The 15,422-nt window shown below is 41.1% G+C and overlaps 1 long non-coding RNA gene across 1 annotated transcript; it reads left to right on the forward strand.

Moving 5' to 3' along the window:
- Nucleotides 1–9,731: 9,731 nt before the first annotated feature.
- LOC129628924 (uncharacterized) lies at nucleotides 9,732–12,233 on the forward strand. Its single transcript, XR_008702996.1, has 3 exons — nucleotides 9,732–9,870; nucleotides 10,473–10,588; nucleotides 12,097–12,233. It is a non-coding gene; the product is annotated as an uncharacterized LOC129628924 (long non-coding RNA).
- The last annotated feature ends 3,189 nt before the right edge of the window (nucleotides 12,234–15,422 follow it).

Below are 15,422 nucleotides of genomic sequence, written 5' to 3' on the forward strand. Positions count from 1 at the left end.
CATGGAATAGATTTAGGTTCTGTATATCTCTAGACCAGTGGCTTTCAAATGGTTTTGACCAGAATCCCAGTAAGAAATGCATTCTTAATTACAACCCAGGATAAACACACACACACACATATACACTTCAACAGAAGTTTCATTTAGAAAGAAAAAAGAACCCTTACCTTTACTGCATGGGATGCATGCTTAACATTTTCTATTCCATTTTATTTTTTAAAAACTTGAGATGCTCTAAATTAATTTCACAGGCCTCTAAGAGCATTTGATTTGCAGTTTCAAGAATTCTGATCTTGAAAACTAGACAGTCCTGGTTTTATCTGCTTGGAAGTAGGTCCTTATCAGCATTGTTTTCTTTCTTCAGACTGTCCCACTATAACTGAATGATTCTCAAGATGTTGCTGGACCTTACTAGTTATGTGACTACTGGTTTAAGGGGCATCTGCAGTAAAATGCAAACAATACACACATATACATGCACACCTTTCCTCCATTCTGTTGCTCCCATAGTGTGTCTGGTGGGTCTTTGCAAGTTATAGAATATTCCAAGTTGTCTTGGCCAACAATCAGGAGCAGAGCCTTTGCTGCTTTCAGCCACCCTGGGTGGTCTACATCCCCCAGATCTTCCCACATGACCCCATGCCTCATGCTCTACTCCACAAGCTAGGCCCTAAGGGAAGTGAGTTGTACGAAGCCATCCAAGCAAAAGATAATCTTTTAACTCCCTGGCAACTTAAACAAGAAAAAAACAGGGCACATTGGTTTTGTAGAGTTGTTGACATAATTCTCATTAACCACTAAAAGAAAACATATTTCATCTGGAGAAATAAAATATTTCCTAGAACACAGAGGAATTGTGTGATATTCTTATATCTTCAGTACACGCCGAGATGCACAAAAAGCTGGTAGAATCTTATTCTATATATAAAGAGTTCTACAGTATATGCCTTGGTTTTGTCATTATTTATGCAGTTAATGTTTCTAAGTTTATTTTTAATGTGTTCTAGAATTATTCCTGGATTTCCCCAAAGAGCATTTTTTAACAAATTGGCAGAACCGGGTTCTGATAGCCCCTAAGCAACCTTGAAAGAAATTTAACACTTGCTACTTATACTTCCTCACTACACACCCTACTCTTTAACCTCCTGAGCTACAATCTAATTACTTTTTAACCACCTTGACATCAGAGTTCAGGATTTCTCAACTGAACCTCTTTTCTAGGTGATTGTATCAGTCAGGATGTGCTGAGTTATGCTAAAGAAACAAACAACCATGAAATATTAATGGCGTCTAATAATAAGGTTTATATCCCATTCATCCTACATGTGTATATCCCACGGTGGTTGGGAGGTAAGGGGGTGGGGCACTCTGCCATATGCCATCCTCACTCAGGGGCTCTGGTTTATGGAATCTCCATAGCTGGAAGGTCACCTGTCACTCTGATAGGGAGAAAGAGACATGGAAAACTGAACACCAGCTCTTAAAGTCTTCTCATAGCAACACATGTCACTTCTGCATTCATTTCACTCAAGAACAAGTCACAGGGACCTTCCTAACATCAAGGGAATGGAAGAAGTACCATCCCACCTTGTGCCCAGGAGAGATACATAAGACATTTCATGCACAGCCTCCCCGCCCCATCAATAGAAGAAACGCCTGTCCTCTGCCTGTCCCCAGCATCTAACTCTGTGGAGCAATTCTCTTCTTTAAATTCTCTTCTTCTTTGGCCCTAATCACCTCTTCTGTTACTCCTTCTATTACCCTTCTTTTCTCTCTCAAAATCTGTGTCCTCCATTATCTGACCTAAAATTTAATTCAGAATGGACCAAAAAAGAACCTAGAAAAATGATCCTACAAAAATGACCATCTCATAAGGACACTATCATGTATGAAATAGATAACTAGTGAGAACCTACTGTAAAGGACATGAAACTCTACTTAGTGCTCTGTGGGGACCTATTTAGGAAGGAAATCCAAAAAAAGGGGATACACGTATATGTATGGCTGATTCACTTTGCTGTTCAACAAAAACTGACACAGCACTGTAAAGCAACCATACTTCAACAAAAAATTTATTAAAGGGTACGAGAGAGATATAGTAGCAACTGGAGGGAGGGAGGTAGGTCCAGATCCAATAGACCGGTGATGTGATCATTCTCCCACACTAGAGTAAGCCCAAGTGAGCAGACTTTTTGTAGGTTTTCTTCACTGCAGCATTCCCAGTGCCTGGAATAGTCCCTAACACATTTAATAAAAGGCAAAGGTGACTCATACCAGCCACACAGTAAAGCAGCAGAAGTGAGGATTTGCACCCTGGTGTCTCTGACCCCTGATCCTAGAAGACCAACCTAGGAGAGTGAAAGGGGCGGGGCCTGCGAGGGGAGGGTCAGGATCTGGAAACCCCTACCCAGCACTGGCTTGCTTTTCCTTCTTTAAATTAGTGGTTCCCTGGGAGATGGGAGGCAGATATGGATAACCAACAGGCATGCAGAAACTACTGGAGGCAATGAGTATGTTTTTTATCTTAATTAGGTTGATGCTTTTCTATGTATATACATATGTCAAAATTTACTGAACTATATGTTCAGTAAATATGTGCAGCTTTTTATACCTCATGTGTACATGAGGCTGTGAATAAAGAAGCACAGAGTGAACGACTAAGGGAAAAAATGATCATCTCAAAGAGCTACGGCCAAAGTAAATATGCATGAATTTATAAAAAAAACTCCCTTTTTCCTCCAAGTTCTTTCTTTTTAAAGACATTATTGACCAAAGGATTTTTGCAGAAACTAATACCAGTAGCATTAATATGTCTTCAGTCAATAATGTCTTAATAGACAATACAACCAACTGTCCACAAATCTTACTTGGGAAAATTTATCTAACAGAATAAAAGCTCTAGTACATAAGAATACATGTACATGATATTTATCTTATCATGGCTTAGAGAAGCAAAAATCTGGGAAGAATTAGGTGAGGAATTAGGGATATTGCTACATACTTAAAACACTGTAAATCAACCACACTCCAAAAATAAAAAAATTGAAATAGAGCTATCCCTCACTTTCCATGATGTATTGTTAAATGAGAAACACAATTTGCAAATTGCAAACACCAGCACCAACCAAAAAGTTTTAACTATGTGTGTTTGTGTTAAGCATAAAAGAAATACAGAAAGATAATAAAACATGTTGTTAATGTTGATAATCTCTCAAGAGGATTAGAATGGCGGGCAGTGGGAAGAGATTTTTAACCTTCTAAAAATATAATTTAAGGTGGTTTCATAGATTATAATCATCGATACTGTCATTTTTAATTTGGTAAAGGAAAAGATACAGAACATAAGGAAATACGAATTAAGAGAAGCAAAAATAAATCCCGTAATTTCAACACTCTACCCTGCTACATGGCCTTCCACCTGTCCACATTTATTTCATAGCTGCAATCCCAAGGCACATATCAGCTTTTCACTTAACTTCATGTTTTAAATGCTTTTTCTGAGATCACCCTTCAGTACTTACAAAGATTATTTCCTTTATCTTCACCACCTTGCAAGGGCTAATAAACTACAATTTATCAAGCCACTATTTCAAAGTGTATAGCAGGATGATCGTTGCAATACTAGGTCTGTCATCCTAGTTTATGCTTTTAAACATTAATTTTCCTTGAGGGCTCTTTTCTATTATGAATTTTTGATGTAGGAGCAACATTAGTTTCTTTTTTTATTCTAGTATGATTTAGAAGGTAAATACTCTGTTTTAACATTACTCATCATTAACTTCAGACCTTCCACAAATATCCCATGTGCTATAACCATCAATTTATATCTATCTATTCCAGCATAACTTCAGAATTTCTTTTTTGGTGAATAAGGAGCTCTATCCTTTGAGGATTTTCTTCCTTCATGCTTTTTCACTAGTTATCAGCTCAATCTGAGAGTTAATATACCTCTTTTCATGTCTTCTACTGCCTGCTTTCATTCCAACCAAAGTAAAATAAGTATTTCCTCTCCTTTTCTATTTTTTTTGTAAAGTGTGTGGGGAGGGATAAGAATATATATTTATGTTTTTTGTTTGTGCATAAGAAACCTCTTTCAGTGGTTCTATCTATTGACTAGATACAGAAATCATCTTACTTGTGGTGAGATGCGGGTGGGAACTAGGTGGATGGGAACAGGGTTGAGGGAATATAGATATTTTATCTACAATATCTATCTACCATCTCTCAGCTTTGCATTTATCTCTTCAAGATATACTACCTATAAAAATTTCCAGTGAACCCATATTAAGATACTTTCACATTCCTCTACCTCAACTTAAAATGTCTGAAGACAATGAATTGTTTTCAGAATTTTTAAAGAAAAAGATTGATATAAGATGGATATGTCCATTCAATTTACTATTTTTTCATGAAAGACATAGGACCTGAAAAATTTTCAGAAATTATACAACTCAAATAGTTATTCTGTTGAAATTATCAGAGAGTTAGATAAGACCCTCTAGAATAATGTGTTAAGTGGAGAAACGTTTGCTATAAAAATGCATAAATAATGAACAGTGAACCCAGTTATTCCATATAAAATATAACTACTATTTTGAACACCATTTGGAAAGTTAGGAAAAATAACCTAAGTGGGGAAAGGTGATTTCTAATACAACCAAGAGTAAATAATAAAGGAGTGACTTCACAGTAAACATCTGTTTCTTATTTACAGCATTCAGTGGTGAGAAACAGGAAACATCCTCACCATCTCTTTGTACACGCTGTTTTGGGGACTGTGTGTATTTGGATCATCTCTGCCTCGTGTTTTACCATTATCATCTCCTAGAGTCGCCATTTTATCTTTTAACAGTTTTCCATGATTGTTACCATTGTAGAGCAGAATTCTAAGCTGCTCTGTTTCTTTTCACTACTGCCAATTCCTTGAGATTGACTTGAGGATTGTATTTTACTTTTTATGCAGGTCATAGAAAACAAAGAGAAACTGGAAAAAGTCATACAAATGACTACAGCAGTTAACAACAACAACAAAAAAGGCAACACTAGAGAGATATGTATGGGAACAAAAAGAGGGAGAAAGAGGGAGCAATTCACTCTCCCTGGAGTTGAAAAGGATGGCATTTGATGCTAGCTGAAGATGACCTGGTCCCACATAAGGACACGGGTGGGGAGCATTCTAAGCAGAGGGAACAGCGTCTACAAAGATACCATGGCTTGGCTAGGGAGGGAATTGGCAAGAATAATATGCATGAAGAAAGAGACTGTGGATTTTTGTATAATTCAGCTCGAAATGATCTCTACTTGATTGTTCATTCCTTCCAGAAAGATGTCATTTTGTAAGTAAATCAATTCAAAATAAGTATGCTTTAAATTCTAAAACGACAGCAAATCCTGAGTTCTCTAAGCATGGCTTCAGGATACTTCAAAAACACACCAACATAACATCAACATCTCAGTATGATAAGAGGCAGAAGATGGATTTTTAGCTGTCAGAACTGTGATGGAGCTGTCAGAGTATATGAAATCAGCCACATACATATCATAGGCTTATCCACTCTGGGACAGCATAAAACCTCAAACTTTTTAGCAAGTTAGGAAATGAAAAGAAAGGGAGATGCTGCATGCAGCTTCTCATGGAGGATCCAGCCACTTCCATGTCCAGATTTTCCGTACCTCCTCTCCCCAAATATTTTCTTCTAATGCCAAATGAAATTCTTTCACTAAACAATTTCTCTCCTCTGGGTCTGCACTTAGTACTTGAGTTTTGCTTTTTTTGAAATACTAAAAATCTGAAAAGAAAAAAATTAATAAATTTGAGCTGGACTTGCATGGAAAGCCCAGTATTCCTGCCAGAACTTCTGTGAGAGAGAACTACAAGAACTTTGGTTCGGTAATTGGCAATGCCATGTTAACCTCACTGTACGTGCTGATGGGGAGAGAGGTCAGATCTTCTGAAATGTAAATTTTCCCAGCCCACAGCACTGTCCTGCCTACTCTGATGGTGGACCAAGAAACCAGGGCACTGAGGGTAATTTTGCATGAATAATGCATTATGGCCTGGCATGACTGTGGCTCTTAAGACTGACATTTCTCAGAATAATAATGGGATTGGGTTGTTTCACGCATTTCAACTAAATTCAACAAATGTTTATTAAATACTTTGAGCACAGCTGCAAGTCACTGCTCCAGTTGCATGGCACTTTCTGCAGAGGCTAAGATAAAGACAACTCCAGGTTTGTCCTTAAGAGCTTAAAACCTAAAGAGGGAGATGGAGCAAGTGCATGGACATTCAATAAGATGCAGAAAACACAAACGCCATAGAGAGCTAAGTAAGATACCAGTAAGTATCTGTAGAGGTTGAGGATGCCTGAAGAAAATGTCAACTGAGATGGATTTGAAGAATGAGATAGCAACAGTTTTGATCATCAACTACATGCCAGACACAAGCATGCAACTTTATAGCTAATCCCCCCAACAGCCCTACCAAATAGATATTGCTATCCCCATTTAACTAATGGGTAAAGTGAGACTTCAATCCACAACTATTTGAGGATAGAACCAAAGCCAAATCCCAGAAATGTCTTTCCCTACTGCACCAAGCTGACTTTTCCAGGAGTGAAAATGGGAAAGGCCTTCAAGAATAAGGAAACAGCCAAATCAAAGACATGATGGCAGCAAAGGACAAAATAAGTGATGAAAACATGTGAAACTTGTTATCTAGTTAAACTTGTTGATCCAGATAAACTTGCAAGAAAGAGTAGAGGTTAGGCTTTGAATGCAGGGTGAGAAGTTTCTATTTGTGTTGGGAATAGGAGTCATGGAGAGTTTAGCCAAAATAACATGCTTGGATTAGTCCTATAGCAAGTGGACCTAGATAAATTGCTCAGGTGAGATGAGAGTGAGAAGAAATTAAAGTTTAAAAGTCCAGAGTTGAGAAGATATCAAACACGGGTGTAGGATGAATCTGCCTGGCTTCCACCTTCACATCACACACACTTATTCCAGTTGAAGCCACTTGGTGTCTCTCTACGAACTTAGAGACTCATCTTGTTCTTACAAGAGTCAGTGACCCAGGGGACTGCTTCTAGTACCAGGGCAGAGGGTGACCAGAGATCAGACAAAGGTTCTTGAGGAAATCTCAAAAATATTTCTTGAGAGAAACCTCATGAAAGGCCGTAATTCCTGAAATAACCAAGGAGAGAATCTTGAATCATTTTGGTTTAATATTTAAAGAAAAGATGATTCTGTAGGATAGAGAACTTGAGGAAACCTGAAAAATTAAATATTTAACAAATATGAATATTTAAATTCAAATATATATATTTAAATATAGATAAGTGTGTATATATATATATAGTCTTGTTTTACATTTAGATAATTTTCATTTGGTTAACTATCTCAGTAGAATATATTAAGATAGTACTTAGGCCAGACATGCATTTATATATTCATTCATTCAGCACATTTACTTAATATTATAAAGAGAATGAAGACAGACATGATAGAAGCTCCCCAGCTCTCCTTGCCTTGACCCTTGTCGTCTTTCCCTCTTTTTCCCTCTTTCCTCTGTATCCCTGCTACCTCCTCCTCCCCAGTCCTTGACTAATAGAGAAGCTGCAGTGTTGTTTTTTTTTTTTTAAAAAAAACTTTCTCGAAAGATCTGTTCCAGGGTGGCATCAGTGATCCTGAACAAGAGGCACAGTTCCAAGCACAAGTTTCACAGCCGTTAGTGATGAAAATGACTACGTGAGCCAAACCACAAGGGCACATACCGCTCTTCTCTCCACCCCATAAAACTAACAATCCTTCTTCAACTCTGAGTCACCTGGTCTCAGGAGTTCACTGATGCATGTCAGCTGAGTAAAGCTTTCAGTCTGCTGAGTCACTTAAGCTATTTTCTTCCTTGACCGTCTCTTGTGTAAGTGAGGCGCTTCATTAGGGGCTTCATATATATTGACTCGTTTAACCTTCACATAACCCTAAAGTAGAAATAGTGTCCCCAGTTTATAGATGTCAATACCGAGGCTTGGGTAGGTTGGTTAATTCACCTAAAGTCAGTACACAGTACAGCCATGGTTTCAACCCTGACCTGCCAATGCCAATCACAGATGCAGACAGAAATATAGAAACCAGGAGATGGTGGACAGTGATGTCAGGAAGCTGAGGGAAAAGAAGAGAAGGAAGGAGGGACTACCTGCTGTGTGCCAGACCCTATGAACCTGCTTTCACACACTCTGTCTCCTTTAATCTTCACAAGCCAATAAGGCTTGTGATGTCCAGTTTATAAACAAAAGCACAGAGCTTCAAGAGGGCAAGTAACTCATCTGAATTCACACAACCAGGCAGTTAGTTCTCTTAGCTCCTTTCCCACCCATTCACCATGTGCCCCCAGTTGCCCTCCCTACACATACTTTCGGTGACCCCTTCCCAACTTGCTGGCAGCTTCCTCTCTGTTCTCAAGCTCATGAATTTTCAAAGGAAGTGCTCCCTAAATCTTGTACCTCCATCCCTACTCAAGTTACATCCTTACATTCATTATAGAAAAAATGTACTCATATTTACCACATTCACTTGCTCACCTCCCAGCAACTCATTTCAGCCTGGCTTCTGTCCCTACCACTCCTCTGATTAATCAACTTCTCCAAGGCAATAAAATCAACAGGCTATACATGGATAGAAAGAAATTTGTTACAAGGACTTGACTCACAACATGATTTTGGAGGCTGAGTTCCCATGATCTGCAAGTTGTGCTGTTCAATCACTCAGTTGTGTCCGACTCTTTGTGACCCCATGGACTGCACTACACCAGGCTTCCCTGTCCTTCACTATCTCCCAGAGTTTGCTCAAACTCATGTCCATTGAGTTGGTGATGCCATCCAACCATCTCATCCTCTGTCACCCCCTTCTCCTCCTGCCCTCAATCTTTCTCAGCATCAGGGTCTTTTCCAATGAGTTGGCTCTCCATATCAGGTGGCCAAAGTATTGGAGTTTCAGCTTCCGCATCAGTCCTTCCAATGAATATTCGAGGTTGATTTCCTTTAGGATTGACTGGTTTGATCCTCTTGCTGTCCAAGGGACTCTCAAAAGTGTTCTCCAGCACCACAGTTCTAAAGCATCAATTCTTCAAGTTGGAGACCTGGAAAGCCAGGTATGCAGCTCCAGTCTGAGGCCTGGGAACCAGGGGGGCGGGGGAGAAAGTCCCCATCCTGGGGCAGTAGAAGACTGACGATCCAGCTTAACACACAAGCAGACACTGAGCTCCTCCCTCCTCATCTTTTCTTCCTTCTATTCCGGCTTTCAACAGGCTGGGTGACGCCCACCCACATTGGGAGGGCAATTAGCTTTACTAGGTCTACCAATTCAGGAGCTAATTTCATCCAGAAACACCCTTACAGATACATCCAGAATAACATTTAACTGAATATCCAGGCACTTTGTAGCCCAGTCAAGTTGATCCATAAAATTAACGACACAAACCACTAAGGATTCCCTAAAGGTCAAATCCAATAGTTGCTTCTCAGTCTCCATCCTTGATGAGGCTCATACGAATTTGATAGTGTTTATGTAGAGTTGAAACATAAAAGAGATGCAAGTGGAACTACCCTGATTGTAGCAGGGGAGAGGGCCTGAGCAAGCCTCTCTTCTTTCTCCTCCCTTTCTGCAGTATTCCCTGAAGCATCTCAGGGGAGTCCTGGAGTCCTGAGGGGCAGAGATTGATGTTATCCTTGAGGGAAAAGAGCTCAGGACTTGACCATTGGCTGACAGGGGTTGGATGCTTGATATCCTCAAATCCCCACCTCTCTAAACCTAAGCAGTAAAGGAAGCCACAGCGTGGATTAATCCTTAGTGGGGCTTTGGCCGGAAGGAAAGGTGAGTTGGCTTAGGGAGTTGACTCAAGTTCAAGGGAGTTGACTGGTGGATAAAATAGAGAGAGACTTGAGAAGCTGACTCCAAAACAAAGTTGAACCAAGAACATGGGTAAGGAAAAACTTGAGGATTTATTCTCAACTTCAAACTCTTAAGAGAAAGCCCACACAAAACAGAAATATAGTCACAGATGTAAAAAACCATAAGTTACCAGGGGATAAGGGGTGGGGAGGGATAAATTGAGAGATTGGGATTGACAAATACAAACTACTATATACAAAATAGATAACATAATAAGGACCCAGGACTTGCACAGGCAAGTCCACTCTACTCTGTAATGACCTAGGGAAAGAACCTAAAATAGAGTGGATATATGTATTAACTAATTCACTTCATTGTACACCTGAAACTAACACAACATTGTAAATCAACTATACTCCGATTTTAAAAAAAAGCCCACACATCAGAGTAACTTACATCCCCAATGGGCTGTGAGTCCTTTGAGGGCAGGGACCAGGGATTCTCAAGGGAAGTTTCATAAACACTTGACGGGTGGACATAAAATTGAAATCCACCCACACGTCACACTTATTTTTCTTTTTCAGTGAAATCACACGGAGCTCTGAGCACACAGCTCTCCACGGGTCTGGAGAGCAGCTAGTGCTGATTTTTCTATATTTATATTAGCCATTTCCAGCCAGTTGCCATGGATATCCAGAAGGTAAGCCAGGTACCCACACAGAGTGAAATTCAACTTTGAACAATCTTACACGCTTGTGGGAAAGTTTGCTTGTTTGTTGGATAGTTGTTAAAACGGTAAAGTTTTGCACGGCAGATACTCCGTTTTGCTGTCAGAGGAATGAATACATGAACAGAATGTGTGCTTGGCCCAGGAATTCAGAAAAGACGGCTGTGTGCTTCTCCCTTGTTTCCTCTTACAAATCTCAGCACCTGTCAGCTGAACTCACACAAATTCAGAGTGAGGCACTTTCTCTCCATTTTCCAAACTTTATGACAATGCTATCTATTTCCTGTCAAATTAGCATGCTCCTTTTTACAAGCCTTTTGTTATGTAGATCTATAGATAATTTTAATTCTAGTGTCCTTGTCTTTATTAAACGGATACCCTCTGCTGGATTAAATTGGGTCATAAAAATTGTATCACATTATTTTATGTAGCATAAATATAATGTCGTGTGTTCAGTGTACTGTCAAATCTTTGGTGGTAACGAATAATCGACTTTCACTGCCCACTGAGAATGCCGACTGTCCCTCCCTCTCCACAGCTGCGGCTGATACTAGATTATTTTCAAGTTGCACCATCTCTGCTTTCCCCTAAGAATCACCTGGTGAGACAATCACCTATTCTATACCAACCTAATTGTATTATCTTTCAACTGAAAAAAGAAAAAGAACGAAAAAGGAACATAAATCTACAGTTGCCCCCCTCTTTGTTCGTGGCTCAGATTCCCTTATGAGATTTTTCTTAGGCAATAAGAAATTGAATACTTTAAATTTGGAGAAAATGTGTGGTCTCTTGGTGAGTGATGGGCCCTAGTTCTTCAGTCTTCAGTGTCCTGAGTTGCTTCTGAGAACAGTGTCCTAATAATCAGGGGTAGCTCCCCATTCACTTAGCCAGGGTCTTCCTGCCCTCAAAGGATTAGAGCCAAGACATAATGAGACAGCGTCCCCAGGAGGACAAGTTGGAAATGTCAGAAGCCAGGAAATTGAGTGATTCACAGTTTAGAAGGCTCCAGAGAGGCAAATTGCCCAGGTGAGGCAAGAAATGTCCAATGCCCAGCCTGGCTGTAGTCTTTTAATTGGGTAGACATTTCCTAAAAGCAAGAAGCATCACATTCATCCTTAAACTGGGGGGACAGTAGAAAGAGAGGGATGTGAGGGAGCTCCACTTTCTGAAATAAAAATGGATGTTTAAAGGCCACCATTTGAGAAAACTCTGGGACTCAGTGAAGAACAGGAGAGCCTGGGGTGCTGCAGTCCATGGGGCTGCAAAGAGACGGGCATGACTTAGCAACTGAATGATAACAACAACAAAAACTCACCAAAGCTTTCCTTACCCATATCATGAGGGAGACAGGGACTCTGGACTAGAGACCAGGATGGCAAAAATGTTACAGATTTCTTATTTCTGCCACTCCCACTCTGCCTCCCTGTTGAACTTGCCTGAAATTACTTTGAACACAAAAGGTGCAAATGTTTGTCTTTAAGAGCAGGGAGGAAGCAGGGAACTGGATACACTGCAGCCCACTGTGCATCTGAGACTGGGAAGAGAAGACCAGGAGGAGGCAGTGATGGAAGCTCCTGAAGAGGGAAATGCGGCCAGGACTTTGAGGTTTGCTGTCAGAGAAAGAGGAGAAAGTGGGGAGCTGGACCAGGCCTGAGAAAGCATCCTGGCACAGAGCAGCAGAAAGTCCCGGCCTGAAGCTCCTGGTAGTTCATCTTTCCAATCAGGGAAGGGAGGCCGTCCATCACCAAAGAGCTTGGGATTCGAATCTCTGCCTCTGTTGGCTGTATCGACATGGACCAGTGTCTGCATCACCCAGTGCCTCTGTAAAATAGGCATGATGGTAATTTCAACCTCTTAAGATTTTGGTGATTCCTTTTTCCTCCCATTTTCCCCCTGGGATTGATATCAAAATTTCTCAGAAATGTTTAGTTTCCAAAACACGTCTGGGGAAAAAACAAACACAAAAATGAAAAACATTTGGACTCCCTAGATATGGAGAGTCAGCTTGATCTTGTCTCATCTCTGAAAAACCTTTATTCCAAGAGCTATGTGATGTCCTGCCCTGAGCGGACCCCCTGACAGGGAGGGGTCCTGTGGGGCTCAGAGTTCATATTGTTCATTTCTAAGTTAACCTCTGTTTCATGAAAGGCAACAAACTCATCCTATTCATCTTTAGGACTAGATAGGCTGGCATTTGGATTCTGAAGTGGTAGCATGTTCCCAGACATGGCCTCATCTCACCTGAGTGACTGTTGTAGATGGTGATAATGAAAGAAGGCAGAGTTGTACTGTAAAAAAAAAAGCACAGAGATCCAACAGGATGGGAAACAAGCTGCTGTGCACACAAAGCAGAAACTGAGCTGCATTGGCTAGGTAGAAGTGTGTGTGTGTGTGTGTGTGTGTGTGATGGAGAGTAGGCATGAGCAGAGATGCCTGGCTACTTCTCCCACACACTAGCTTAATTCAGACCCTCCATCTCTACCTGGACTTTAGCAACAGTCTCTTACAAAGAAATAAAACACAGAACCTCGTATTTTGTGGGGAGGAGGAGGAGACTCTGGCAAGTAAAGGTAGTTGGCCAAAGAGCCCCCACCAAAGTCTCTGATCTCCCATTTGAAAGCACTCCCCTGGCTTTTCCTGCCACTGCCACCATATAGACTGTGAGAGTTGGGCAGAGGGGTGAAGTACCAGCTTTATGGTTCTGGCCCAACTATGGGCTTAAATTGGTATCCATAGCTTCATTTAGCACAGCTGAGAAAGATGGACATGCCAAGGAAAGGTCACTAAATTCAGAGAGAGAACAGTAAAGAACTCCCCAAATGCAAACTACCTAGAATAACATGATTTCCAGAATTTTTGAGGCTACAGAAATGAACTGCTAGTCCCATAGGAACAGACACAGCCAGGTTTCCAGAGTCCACATGTCAACAAAGGCAGCAGGGAATTCCTGGCCCCAGAGACCTGGCAGACCTCACCAGCCATGACCACATCACTTCCCGCCCAACTTGCAGCCTGGCTCCTTCAACAACACCATTTTGTTGTCCCTCATATAAACTGGGTTCCTGTATATATGCCCTGTATTCTCTCATTTCCTCTTCAGGTGGGACCAAAAGAGGCCACGTTTTCATCATTCTCCCTGAGCCCACAGGAACACTTCTCTCACCATTATTTTCCTGTCAATGAAACATACCTCGTCTCTAGGCTATTGACAAGTCTGGTATTGACTGCTAAGTCACTTCAGTCGTGTTCGACTCTGTGCGGCCCGACAGACGGCAGCCCACCAGGCTCCCCCCATCACTGGGATTCTCCAGGCAAGAACACTGGAGTGGGTTGCCATTTCCTACTCCAATGCATGAAAGTGAAAAGTGAAAGTGAAGTCGCTCAGTTGTGTCCGACCCTCAGCGAACCCATGGACTGCAGCCTTCCAGGCTCCTCCATCCATGGGATTTTCCAGGAAAGAGTACTGGACTGGGGTGCCATTGCCTTCTCCACTGGTATTGACTAGGGTATATCAAAAGACATTTGCTCCTTGGAAGAAAAGCTATGACAAACCTAAAGTTGCTCAGTCGTGTCCGACTCTTTGCAACCCCATGGACTGTAGCCTACCAGGCATCTCCTCCATGGGATTTTTCAGGCAAGAGTTCTGGAGTGGGTTGCCATTTCCTTCTCCAGAGGATCTTCCCGACCCAGGGATTGAACCCAAGTCTCCTGCATTGTAGGCAGATGCTTTTATCCTCTGAGCCACCAGGGAAGTCCTAAGACAGTGTTTTAAAAAGCAGAGACATTACTTTGCTCACAAAGGTCCATATAGTCCAGGCTTTGTTTTTTCCAGTAGTCATGTATGGATGTGAGAGTTGGACCATAAAGAAGGCTGATTGCCAAAGAATCAATGCTTTTGAACTGTTGTGCTGGAAAAAACTCTTGAGAGTCCCTTAGACAGTAAGGAGATCAAACTAGTCAATCCTAAAGGAAGTCAACCCTGATATTCATTGGAAGGACTGATGTTGAAGGTGAAACTCCAATACTTTGGCCACCTGATGCAAAGAGATGACTCATTGGAAAAGACCCTGATGCTGGGAAAGACTGAAGGCAGGAGAAGGGAACAGAGGATGAGGTGGTTGGATGCTATCATTGACTCAATGGACATAAGTTTGAGCAAACTCCAAGAGAAAGTGAAGGACAGGGAAGCCTGGTGTGCTGAAGTCCATGGGGTCACAAAGAGTCAGACACAACTTAGCAACTGAACAACAACAACAACGGTATATCACAAGGGGGAAGAAAGAAATGCCAGGAACATGGGAGAGAAAAATTGTGGATCAAGCTAATCAAAAGAAGGGATGATAGACTCTTTATCACATTTCAAATGCTAATCTCCAGGGCTTATCTTTATATAGATGTGAGTCATGCTTGATTCTAGGGGCAGTGGGGTGGGGAGTGGTAGGAGTTGGTGGAGATAGGAAGTCCTAATTCATAGGAATCAAAAGAATAAGTGGGTTTACACTTAGACAATTTTTCCTTGGTCAATCCATTCACTTATTTACAATGCTTTCCTCCTTGGGAATCTCCAAAGATGGCTGCTGTAAATGTCTTCCCTCCATGTACATACACAAGGCACTTCACTCATTAAGAAATGAACTTTGTCTTCTCTCACTGAATGTGATCTGAACATATGGCCTGTTTTGATAATAGAATACAGTGAAAGTGACATTCTAGGGCTTTCAAACCCAGGTCTTATGAGAACTAGCAGCTTTCTTGTCCTCCCTCTTAGAAGTTATCTGCTAAAAAAAGGCTGACTACCCTGAGAGAG

The sequence above is a fragment of the Bubalus kerabau genome, chromosome 15 (assembly GCF_029407905.1).
Source record: "Bubalus kerabau isolate K-KA32 ecotype Philippines breed swamp buffalo chromosome 15, PCC_UOA_SB_1v2, whole genome shotgun sequence".
Lineage (NCBI taxonomy): Eukaryota > Metazoa > Chordata > Mammalia > Artiodactyla > Bovidae > Bubalus > Bubalus kerabau.